At 40.5% G+C, this 11,689-nt stretch overlaps 1 long non-coding RNA gene across 1 annotated transcript; it reads right to left on the bottom strand.

Annotated features, from left to right (window-relative positions):
• Positions 1–2,561: 2,561 nt before the first annotated feature.
• On the bottom strand, positions 2,562–9,263 carry LOC123381243. The gene is made up of 2 exons (XR_006588037.1): positions 9,116–9,263; positions 2,562–2,818 (listed from the first exon to the last, which is right to left on the bottom strand). It is a non-coding gene; the product is annotated as an uncharacterized LOC123381243 (long non-coding RNA).
• Between the last annotated feature and the right edge of the window lie 2,426 nt (positions 9,264–11,689).

The following is an 11,689-nucleotide window of genomic DNA, read 5'->3' on the forward strand; positions in this document are numbered from 1 at the left end:
ATAAAGGCTCGCCTCAAATTCCTGTGACAGAGGCCCCCTCACAACATAGCAGCTTACTTTTTCAAGGCCAACAGGAATATCTTTATGACGCGTAAACCTTCCTGTAAACCCTCTTTTAAACTTGATTATGTCAAGCTCACCCAGGAAATCTCACTTTGATTAACTTAAAGTTAACTGAGTAGGGGCTATGATTACATCTGCAAAGCCCCTTCACCTTTAACGTAATCTAATCTAATAATATTGTAATCACAGGAGTGAAATCCATCATGTTGATAGGCTCCACTTGTACTCAGGGTTGAGGCCTTTATAGGTCATGTATACCAGGAGGCAGGAGTCATGTATACCAGAAGTCATGTATTTTGGAGGCAACTTTAGAATCCTAGCTACCACAGCAATAAATATTGGGTCATTATGATTTTTTCTTTTGCGTTGGCTATTGTTTTTTATTAAAATACATGTAAATGTAAAAAAGGTGAAAGAAGACAAACGTGTCTGTAACAAAAATATGTCTATCACCACTGCTTTTGGTCTCCTTCCCTGTTTGCTGACAACAATATTTCAAAGATTTTTATGTAAGCTTCCATAGTATTCTATGCATCTATGTGCTAAAACACATTTCACATTGCTTTGATTTTTCACTTATGATGTATCTCCAAGATGTATCATTAGCAGTATACATGTATCTACCACATATTTGTAAATGTACATATTTACTTACATCTACTTATAGTATTATTCCATTGCAGATATACCATAAATTATTCATCTACTCCTGTATTGACAGAAACATATTTATTCTTTTTTATTGTAAATATTTTCATTATTTATGTCATTTTGCATGTGTTCATATTTTATGGGATGAATTCCCAGAAGTACAATTCAAATAGGAAGTGCTCTTAATGTTCTGATAAATACTGGCAATTTTTTCAAAGATGTTGTATCAAGTTACACTCACAGTTTCCTTATAATATTGCCAATACTACATTAAAAACTTTTTAGCTTTCTAAATCTGGCAGGTGAACAATGACACTTCATTATTGCTATAATCTGTAAGGGTACATTTGAAAAGCTTTTGATACATTTAAAAGCCATTGTATTTTTTTTTTTTTGATAAATTGCCTGTTTATGTCCTTTACTAACTTGTATCCTATGGCATTTCTTGGCACATTGTGTAATAGTTAAGGAAGAGGACTTACCCCAGTCTGAGAAGCAGAAAGTACTCTTTGACACCTTTGAAGCATCATCAGGAAACACTGATTAAGGTGTCCATCCCATGGGATGCCTGTTCTCGCCTACCTCCTTCTCACTCCTTTCTGCTTTACTTGAGCCCCATGTTAGGTCATTTTGTATCCATGCTATTTTAAGTATGTGGCTTTTAAAATGCTTAAGCTGAAATAAATAAAGGGCCCAGACTGAGAAGATCTGCTTTTGAACTCCAGTTGCGATATTTGTTAACTATAAATCCTTGTATAAATCATTTAACCTAGTTGAAGCTCAGTGGTTGTGAGGCTTAAATGATATAAAATATGTGTGAATGAAATAAGTTAAATAAATTGAGTATTTTTTAATGTTTATTTATTTTTGAAGGAGAGAGCAACAGAGTGTGAGCAGAGGAGGGGCAGAGAGAGAGACACACACAAAATCTGAAGCAGGCTGCAGGCTCTGAGCTGTCAGCACAGAGCCCGAGGCGAGGCTCAAACTCATGAGCTGTGAGTGCATGACCTGAGCCTAAGTCGGACACTTAACTGACTGAGCCACCCAGGTGCCCCTAAATAAATTGAATATTTAAAGAAAATAAGTCTTTTCACTTTTTGCCACTGGTCTACTATATGATGCCAGCACGTTATGAAAATTCTCATTAATTCTAATCTAAAAATGCAACAAATGAGGTAGCACAAATAAGCATACCCAAATGTCAGTCTTTTTTGCTACTTATCCAGAGGCAAAGTGCAAGCCAGACTACAAAAGAATGTTTTGGGAGTTTGAGGTCCACAATGCCATTAGAATGCAAGACTTTCAGGAATTTTTTTTCTTAAACTATTCAAAACATTAATCAATCTCATCAATCGGCATTTAAAAATTCTTATTCTGAGAAGTTTCAAAATGACTAAGTACTTTTTCAAACATGAAGAAAAACAATCTTCTGGTCTATGAGAATATGACAAATAAAAGTAGGTGTTCAAATGACAGACAACACATGAAGAGATTAGTCAAATGGACAGAAACAAAGGAAACTCTTTGAAAAGCTTGAGAAAAAGAGGATAAAATTACACTGTCATTGCACTCCTACTGTTATTAAGGGTCAAGTAAGACAGGAACCTTAAAAGTTTCCTAAAATGTCTTTTCTGTAAAATATTTTATTAACAATTTACTTTTTAATTAAAAAATTTTATGTTTTTATTTTTGAGAGAGAAAGAGAGAGAGAGAAGCAGAAAGAGAGGGGAACACAGAATCTGAAGCGGGCTCCAGGCTCTGAGCTGTCAGCATAGAGCTTGACGCGGGGCTCGAACCCACGAATTGTGAGATAGTACTCTGAGCCGAAGTCAAGTAGGACACTTAACTGATTGAGCCACCCAGGCACTCCTATTTTATTTAAATGTATAAATTGTTACAAGAACATCATCATTGAAAAAATTTGTCTATACATTAATTTGGAAGGAAATCCTTAGCAATTTTAGGGTTTACACTGGAAAACTACATGTAGGATCATAAACATAATGGCCAGCATAGGTTCCTGCTCCTCCAGTCCTCCGGCCTCCACATCTAGAGGGACTTGAATTCCACCTGCAGATTCAGTCCCACCTCAGGCCATTTCAAACTGGAAAAACAAATGAGGGCAGATTCAGGCCTCAGCATGAAGGCAGGCTTTCTGCTGGTCCCTTCCACTGGAGTAAGGAAATGTGCATAGAGTCATTTTATGGGGACTTGATGGGGTGCAAAGGCTTGTGGAGATTAATTCCCACTAGTTCTGGGCTGGAGGTCCTCAGTGATGTCAATGTCCAGGAAATGAGGAGAGGCTGCCATAGTCCTTACTAAAAGTTAGCTCAGTGAGAAGCGGCAAGATGGCGGCTTAGGAGGACGCTGGGCTCACCGCGCGTCCTGCTGATCACTTAGATTCCACCTACACCTGCCTAAATAACCCAGAAAATCGTCAGAGGATTAGCAAAACGGAGTCGCCGGAGCCAAACGCAGACGAGAGGCCCACGGAAGAGGGTAGGAAGGGCGGCGAGGCGGTGCGCGCTCCACGGACTGGCGGGAGGGAGCCGGGGCGGAGGGGCGGCTCGCCGGCCAAGCAGAGCCCCCGAGTCTGGCTTGCAAAAGCGGAGGGGCCTGAAGGACTGTGTTCCCACAACAAGCGCGACTTAGCGTCTGGGAGGTCATAAGTTAACAGCTCTGCTTGGAAAGCGGGAAGGCTGGAGGACAAAGGGAGGGAGAGCTGCTGAGCCCCCTGACGACAGAGCTCAGCTTGGTGGGGAACAAAGGCGCTCACCAGCGCCATCTCCCCCGCCCATCCCCCAGCCAAAATCCCAAAGAGAACCAGTTCCTGCCAGGGAACTTGCTCGCTCCGCGCAAACACCCAACTCTGTGCTTCTGTGGAGCCAAACCTCCGGCAGCGGATCTGACTCCCTCCCGCTGCCACAGGGCCCCTCCTGAAGAGGATCACCTAAGGAGAAGCGATCTAAGCCTGCCCCTCCTGCCCCCGTGCACCTTGCCTACCCACCCCAGCTAATACACCAGATCCCCAGCATCACAAGCCCGGCAGTGTGCAAGTAGCCCAGACGGGCCACACCACCCCACAGTGAATCCCGCCCCTAGGAGAGGGGAAGAGAAGGCACACACCAGTCTGACTGTGGCCCCAGCGGTGGGCTGGGGGCAGACATCAGGTCTGACTGCGGCCCCGCCCACCAACTCCAGTTATACACCACAACACAGGGGAAGGGCCCTGCAGGTCCTCACCACGCCAGGGACTATCCAAAATGACCAAGCGGAAGAATTCCCCTCAGAAGAATCTCCAGGAAATAACAACAGCTAATGAGCTGATCAAAAAGGATTTAAATAATATCACAGAAAGTGAATTTAGAATAATAGTCATAAAATTAATCGCTGGGCTTGAAAACAGTATACAGGACAGCAGAGAATCTCTTGCTACAGAGATCAAGGGACTAAGGAACAGTCACGAGGAGCTGAAAAATGCTTTAAACGAAATGCATAACAAAATGGAAACCACCACAGCTCGGCTTGAAGAGGCAGAGGAGAGAATAGGTGAACTAGAGGATAAAGTTATGGAAAAAGAGGAAGCTGAGAAAAAGAGAGATAAAAAAATCCAGGAGTATGAGGGGAAAATTAGAGAACTAAGTGATACACTAAAAAGAAATAATATACGCATAATTGGTATCCCAGAGGAGGAAGAGAGAGGGAAAGGTGCTGAAGGGGTACTTGAAGAAATAATAGCTGAGAACTTCCCTGAACTGGGGAAGGAAAAAGGCATTGAAATCCAAGAGGCACAGAGAACTCCCTTCAGACGTAACTTGAATCGATCTTCTGCACGACATATCATAGTGAAACTGGCAAAATACAAGGATAAAGAGAAAATTCTGAAAGCAGCAAGGGGTAAACGTGCCCTCACATATAAAGGGAGACCTATAAGACTCGTGACTGATCTCTCTTTTGAAACTTGGCAGGCCAGAAAGAATTGGCAGGAGATTTTCAGGGTGCTAGACAGAAAAAATATGCAGCCGAGAATCCTTTACCCAGCAAGTCTGTCATTTAGAATAGAAGGAGAGATAAAGGTTTTCCCAAACAAACAAAAACTGAAGGAATTTGTCACCACTAAACCAGCCCTACAAGAGATCCTAAGGGGGACCCTGTGAGACAAAGTCCCAGAGACATCACTACAAGCATAAAACATACAGACATCACAATGACTCTCAACCTGTATCTTTCTATAATAACACTGAATGTAAATGGATTAAATGCACCAACCAAAAGACATAGGGTATCAGAATGGATAAAAAAACAAGACCCATCTATTTGCTGTCTACAAGAGACTCATTTTAGACCTGAGGACACCTTTAGATTGAGAGTGAGGGGATGGAGAACTATTTATCATGCGACTGGAAGCCAAAAGAAAGCTGGAGTAGCCATACTTATATCAGACAAACTAGACTTTAAATTAAAGGCCATAACAAGAGATGAAGAAGGACATTATATAATAGTTACAGGGTCTATCCATCAGGAAGAGCTAACAATTATAAATGTCTATGCGCCGAATACCGGAGCCCCCAAATATATAAAACAATTACTCATAAACATAAGCAACCTTATTGATAAGAATGTGGTAATTGCAGGGGACTTTAACACCCCACTCACAGAAATGGACAGATCATCTAGACACACGGTCAATAAAGAAACAAGGGCCCTGAATGAGACATTGGATCAGATGGACTTGACAGATATATTTAGAACTCTACATCCCAAAGCAACAGAATATACTTTCTTCTCGAGTGCACATGGAACATTCTCCAAGATAGATCATATACTGGGTCACAAAACAGCCCTTCATAAGTTTACAAGAATTGAAATTATACCATGCATACTTTCAGACCACAATGCTATGAAGCTTGAAATCAACCACAGGAAAAAGTCTGGAAAACCTCCAAAGGCATGGAGGTTAAAGAACACCCTACTAACGAATGAGTGGGTCAACCAGGCAATTAGAGAAGAAATTAAAAAATATATGGAAACAAACGAAAATGAAAATACAACAATCCAAACGCTTTGGGACGCAGCGAAGGCAGTCCTGAGAGGAAAATACATTGCAATCCAGGCCTATCTCAAGAAACAAGAAAAATCCCAAATACAAAATCTAACAGCACACCTAAAGGAACTAGAAGCAGAACAGCAAAGGCAGCCTAAACCCAGCAGAAGAAGAGAAATAATAAAGATCAGAGCAGAAATAAACAATATAGAATCTAAAAAAACTGTAGAGCAGATCAACGAAACCAAGAGTTGGTTTTTTGAAAAAATAAACAAAATTGACAAACCTCTAGCCAGGCTTCTCAAAAAGAAAAGGGAAATGACCCAAATAGATAAAATCATGAATGAAAATGGAATTATTACAACCAATCCCTCAGAGATACAAACAATTATCAGGGAATACTATGAAAAATTATATGCCAACAAATTGGACAACCTGGAAGAAATGGACAAATTCCTGAACACCCACACTCTTCCAAAACTCAATCAGGAGGAAATAGAAAGCTTGAACAGACCCATAACCAGCGAAGAAATTGAATCGGTTATCAAAAATCTCCCAACAAATAAGAGTCCAGGACCAGATGGCTTCCCAGGGGAGTTCTACCAGACGTTTAAAGCAGAGATAATACCTATCCTTCTCAAGCTATTCCAAGAAATAGAAAGGGAAGGAAAACTTCCAGACTCATTCTATGAAGCCAGTATTACTTTGATTCCTAAACCAGACAGAGACCCAGTCAAAAAAGAGAACTACAGGCCAATATCCCTGATGAATACGGATGCAAAAATTCTCAATAAGATACTAGCAAATCGAATTCAACGGCATATAAAAAGAATTATTCACCATGATCAAGTGGGATTCATTCCTGGGATGCAGGGCTGGTTCAACATCCGCAAATCAATCAATGTGATACATCACATCAACAAAAAAAAAGAGAAGAACCATATGATCCTGTCAATCGATGCAGAAAAGGCCTTTGACAAAATCCAGCACCCTTTCTTAATAAAAACCCTTGAGAAAGTCGGGATAGAAGGAACATACTTAAAGATCATAAAAGCCATTTATGAAAAGCCCACAGCTAACATCATCCTCAACGGGGAAAAACTGAGAGCTTTTTCCCTGAGATCAGGAACACGACAAGGATGCCCACTCTCACCGCTGCTGTTTAACATAGTGCTGGAAGTTCTAGCATCAGCAATCAGACAACAAAAGGAAATCAAAGGCATCAAAATTGGCAAAGACGAAGTCAAGCTTTCGCTTTTTGCAGATGACATGATATTATACATGGAAAATCCGATAGACTCCACCAAAAGTCTACTAGAACTGATACATGAATTCAGCAAAGTTGCAGGATACAAAATCAATGTACAGAAATCAGTTGCATTCTTATACACTAACAATGAAGCAACAGAAAGACAAATAAAGAAACTGATCCCATTCACAATTGCACCAAGAAGCATAAAATACCTAGGAATAAATCTAACCAAAGATGTAAAGGATCTGTATGCTGAAAACTATAGAAAGCTTATGAAGGAAATTGAAGAAGATTTAAAGAAATGGAAAGACATTCCCTGCTCATGGATTGGAAAAATAAATATTGTCAAAATGTCAATACTACCCAAAGCTATCTACACATTCAATGCAATCCCAATAAAAATTGCACCAGCATTCTTCTCGAAGCTAGAACAAGCAATCCTAAAATTCATATGGAACCACAAAAGGCCCCGAATAGCCAAAGGAATTTTGAAGAAGAAGACCAAAGCAGGAGGCATCACAATCCCAGACTTTAGCCTCTACTACAAAGCTGTCATCATCAAGACAGCATGGTATTGGCACAGAAACAGACACATAGACCAATGGAATAGAATAGAAACCCCAGAACTAGACCCACAAACGTATGGCCAACTCATCTTCGACAAAGCAGGAAAGAACATCCAATGGAAAAAAGACAGCCTCTTTAACAAATGGTGCTGGGAGAACTGGACAGCAACATGCAGAAGAATGAAACTAGACCACTTTCTCACACCATTTACAAAAATAAACTCCAAATGGATAAAGGACCTAAACGTGAGACAGGAAACCATCAAAACCTTAGAGGAGAAAGCAGGAAAAGACCTCTCTGACCTCAGCCGTAGCAATCTCTTACTCGACACATCCCCAAAGGCAAGGGAATTAAAAGCAAAATTGAATTATTGGGACCTTATGAAGATAAAAAGCTTCTGCACAGCAAAGGAAACAACCAACAAAACTAAAAGGCAACCAACGGAATGGGAAAAGATATTCGCAAATGACATATCGGACAAAGGGCTAGTATCCAAAATCTATAAAGAGCTCACCAAACTCCACACCCGAAAAACAAATAACCCAGTGAAGAAATGGGCAGAAAACATGAATAGACACTTCTCTAAAGAGGACATCCGGATGGCCAACAGGCACATGAAAAGATGTTCAGCGTCGCTCCTTATCAGGGAAATACAAATCAAAACCACACTCAGGTATCACCTCACGCCAGTCAGAGTGGCCAAAATGAACAAATCAGGAGACTCTAGATGCTGGAGAGGATGTGGAGAAACGGGAACCCTCTTGCACTGTTGGTGGGAATGCAAATTGGTGCAGCCGCTCTGGAAAGCAGTGTGGAGGTTCCTCAGAAAATTAAAAATAGACCTACCCTATGACCCAGCAATAGCACTGCTAGGAATTTATCCAAGGGATACAGGAGTACTGATGCATAGGGCCACTTGTACCCCAATGTTCATAGCAGCACTCTCAACAATAGCCAAATTATGGAAAGAGCCTAAATGTCCATCAGTTGATGAATGGATAAAGAAATTGTGGTTTATATACACAATGGAATATTACGTGGCAATGAGAAAAAATGAAATATGGCCTTTTGTAGCAACGTGGATGGAACTGGAGAGTGTGATGCTAAGTGAAATAAGCCATACAGAGAAAGACAGATACCATATGGTTTCACTCTTATGTGGACCCTGAGAAATTAACAGGAACCCATGGGGGAGGGGAAGGAAAAAAAAAAAAAAAAACAGGTTAGAGTGGGAGAGAGCCAAAGCATAAGAGACTCTTAAAAACTGAGAACAAACTGAGGGTTGATGGGGGGTGGGAGGGAGGAGAGGGTGGGTGATGGGTAATGAGGAGGGCACCTTTTGGGATGAGCACTGGGTGTTGTATGGAAACTAATTTGTCAATAAATTTCATATAAAAAAAAAAAATAAATAAATAAATAAATAAACATTAAAAAAATAAAAAAAAAAAAAAAAAAAATAAAAGTTAGCTCAGAAAGACAGGAGATGTTTGAAACATCCCACTCAAGAGTAAAAACAAGTGTAGGATGCTCACACATACCTTATTAAAACACATTCAGGAAAGGGGCGCCTAGGTGGCGCAGTCGGTTAAGCGTCTGACTTCAGCCAGGTCACGATCTCGCGGTCCGGGAGTTCGAGCCCCGGGTCGGGCTCTGGGCTGATGGCTCAGAGCCTGGAGCCTGTTTCCGATTCTGTGTCTCTCTCTCTCGGCCCCTCCCCCGTTCATGCTCTGTCTCTCTCTGTCCCAAAAATAAAAAATGTTGAAAAAAAATTAAAAAAAAAACACATTCAGGAAATATACAGACTTTAAGAACTCCACAGGATATGTAACTTGGTCATGATTGTTCTTCCATCTGTTTATCTTACAGTAAAACTGTAAAATGGAAGGGAGTTGTATGCATGATTAGAAGTAGCACAGACTTTGGAGGAATGGAAGACAGGAGAGCTGAGGAGAATTTCTACTTAGCCTGGGGTACCCTGCCAGAAAATTACCTCCTTAAAAGCAGAAGATGAGTCAGACTTATGCCTATTTGCACTGAATGAGTGCATGAATGAGGAAAGATGTCAACTTTATGTAACAGTGTCTGAAACCTGATGTCAGGGAGAAAAGGACCGATGAAGCTACTTGGCTGGAAAATTAACCTAAAAGATGCTTAGCAGAGAGGGCTTTAGAATTTATGACATTTCCCCCCTCCTCTATTTCATTTTTCACATCCCTACCTTCTATCTTTATACTTGAATCCTTCAGTTGACTTCGTGCCTGCTATCCTAGTCCTTTTGAGTCTTACACCCACTGTCTTCCAAACAGATTAAAGTAGAAGTCCATTCATTGACATTTGTGTGCATTAAGCAAGTTGCTTACTTGTCTGAGCCTCTATTTCCTCATCTATAATATGGTAATAATCATACCAACTTCAATGGCTTTTAATAATTTCAGAATGCCTTGCACATTGAAGAGAAATTATTACTCTTTTTATTTTCTGTTAGTCATAGGAGCATTTTACCTAGGTTTCTGAAATTGCTTGCTAAAAGAATTGTACCATCTGAGACTTCCATCTGTTACCTTTGTCCTATCCTCCAAGATCCTGTCTATCACTAAGGTATGGGTCTCTCTGACAGAACATGCTTTTCTTGTTGGAGTTCCTTGCACTTGCTGCTGTTGAAACCTGTCCTGACCACTTGTAGCCACCATCATCCCCCAAGAGATCTATCAATATCCAGGAGCTGGCCACTTCCAGTCTGGCTACCTCACTGACTCAAGGTTCTGGCACTGGTTTTACTCAGTGAACGCATTATTGAATTAAGCAAAAACCAGTGATAAATCTAACACATATTCAAGTGAAATTCAACACAGGTACAGTATGTAAAATTTCTTCACTTCAGCCACTCTATTTTTAGATAACTTATTAACATACTTTAAACTTCCACAGTGCAAAACTGGAAATTGCTAAAGAAATTGCCATGGCTTAGTATTGCAAAACAATTTAAAAGAACTTTACCATTTTGATTAATAGGCCTTGTATATTCTCACATTCTTGCTTTTATTTTTTTTAAGTTTATTTATTTATTTTGAAAGAGTGTGTGTGAGCAGGGGAGGGGCATAGAGAGGAGGAGGGGGAGGAAATAGAGAATCCCAAGCAGGCTCTGTGCTGTCAGCATAGAGCGTGACGTGGGGCTTGAACTCACAAACCATGAGATCATGACCTGAGCTGAAACAAAGACTTAGACACTTAACCAACTGAGGCACCCAGGTGTCCCTCACATTCTTGCTTTTAAATTTAATATGGAGCTTATGCTGAGTTGTATCATAGAACTGGACTTACTGGTCTGGCAGACTCTCAAAAGATTCAAAATCCCAATTACAGACATAGTGTTTTCCAAACCCCAAAACACACACCCACACATGCATTGCATGAAAAACCTATTTCAAATGGTATTTTATTCTACTCTTTAGCAGTTTTGTTTATACTCCATTTAATAGAGTATAATGCTGTTATTATTACTATTAATGTAGGGAGTACAATTAACTTTTTTCTTATTAGCAAAGAAAATGAAAATATGATTGTTCCACCCAACTCCATGTACCTGTGTTCTGGGCTTTCCTGTCTCAGGTGGAAATTATTTGTGTTTGTGGATAAACACACAATTAGCCCCCTGAAGATATCCTTCCCAGGTTTTTAGTTTGGAAGGTCTAAGCTTTTGAGGCTGTAATGTTGGATAAAGCCTACAGGGGTTGGAGGCCATCAGACCTCAGAAAGGGAAGAGACTAACCTGATCCTTGGTGGTTACCGAGATGACTGTGCTTTAATTCAGCTATTCATGAAGAAAGAGTGTGGGCCCCTGAAAGTGCTCAGGAGTGCCCTGTGCAGGGTAGTCTCTGAGAGCTTTAGCTATGGACATTTAGCTAGTGATTCTTCAGGTCAACCTTGCGGTCAGTGAAGAGGGACACTATAAGGGAATCTCTAAGCAGCATAACAATGATTGATTAGAAGACCATGAAGAAAAATGGTGGTGATAGTGAACAGCAGAGACTGAAATCCAGACATTTTCTTCATTGTTTTACCCAAGCAAAACCATCAGTTTGTTATATACTAACAAAGAGAGAATAAGAAGG

This window comes from Felis catus, chromosome A2 (genome assembly GCF_018350175.1).
Source record: "Felis catus isolate Fca126 chromosome A2, F.catus_Fca126_mat1.0, whole genome shotgun sequence".
Lineage (NCBI taxonomy): Eukaryota > Metazoa > Chordata > Mammalia > Carnivora > Felidae > Felis > Felis catus.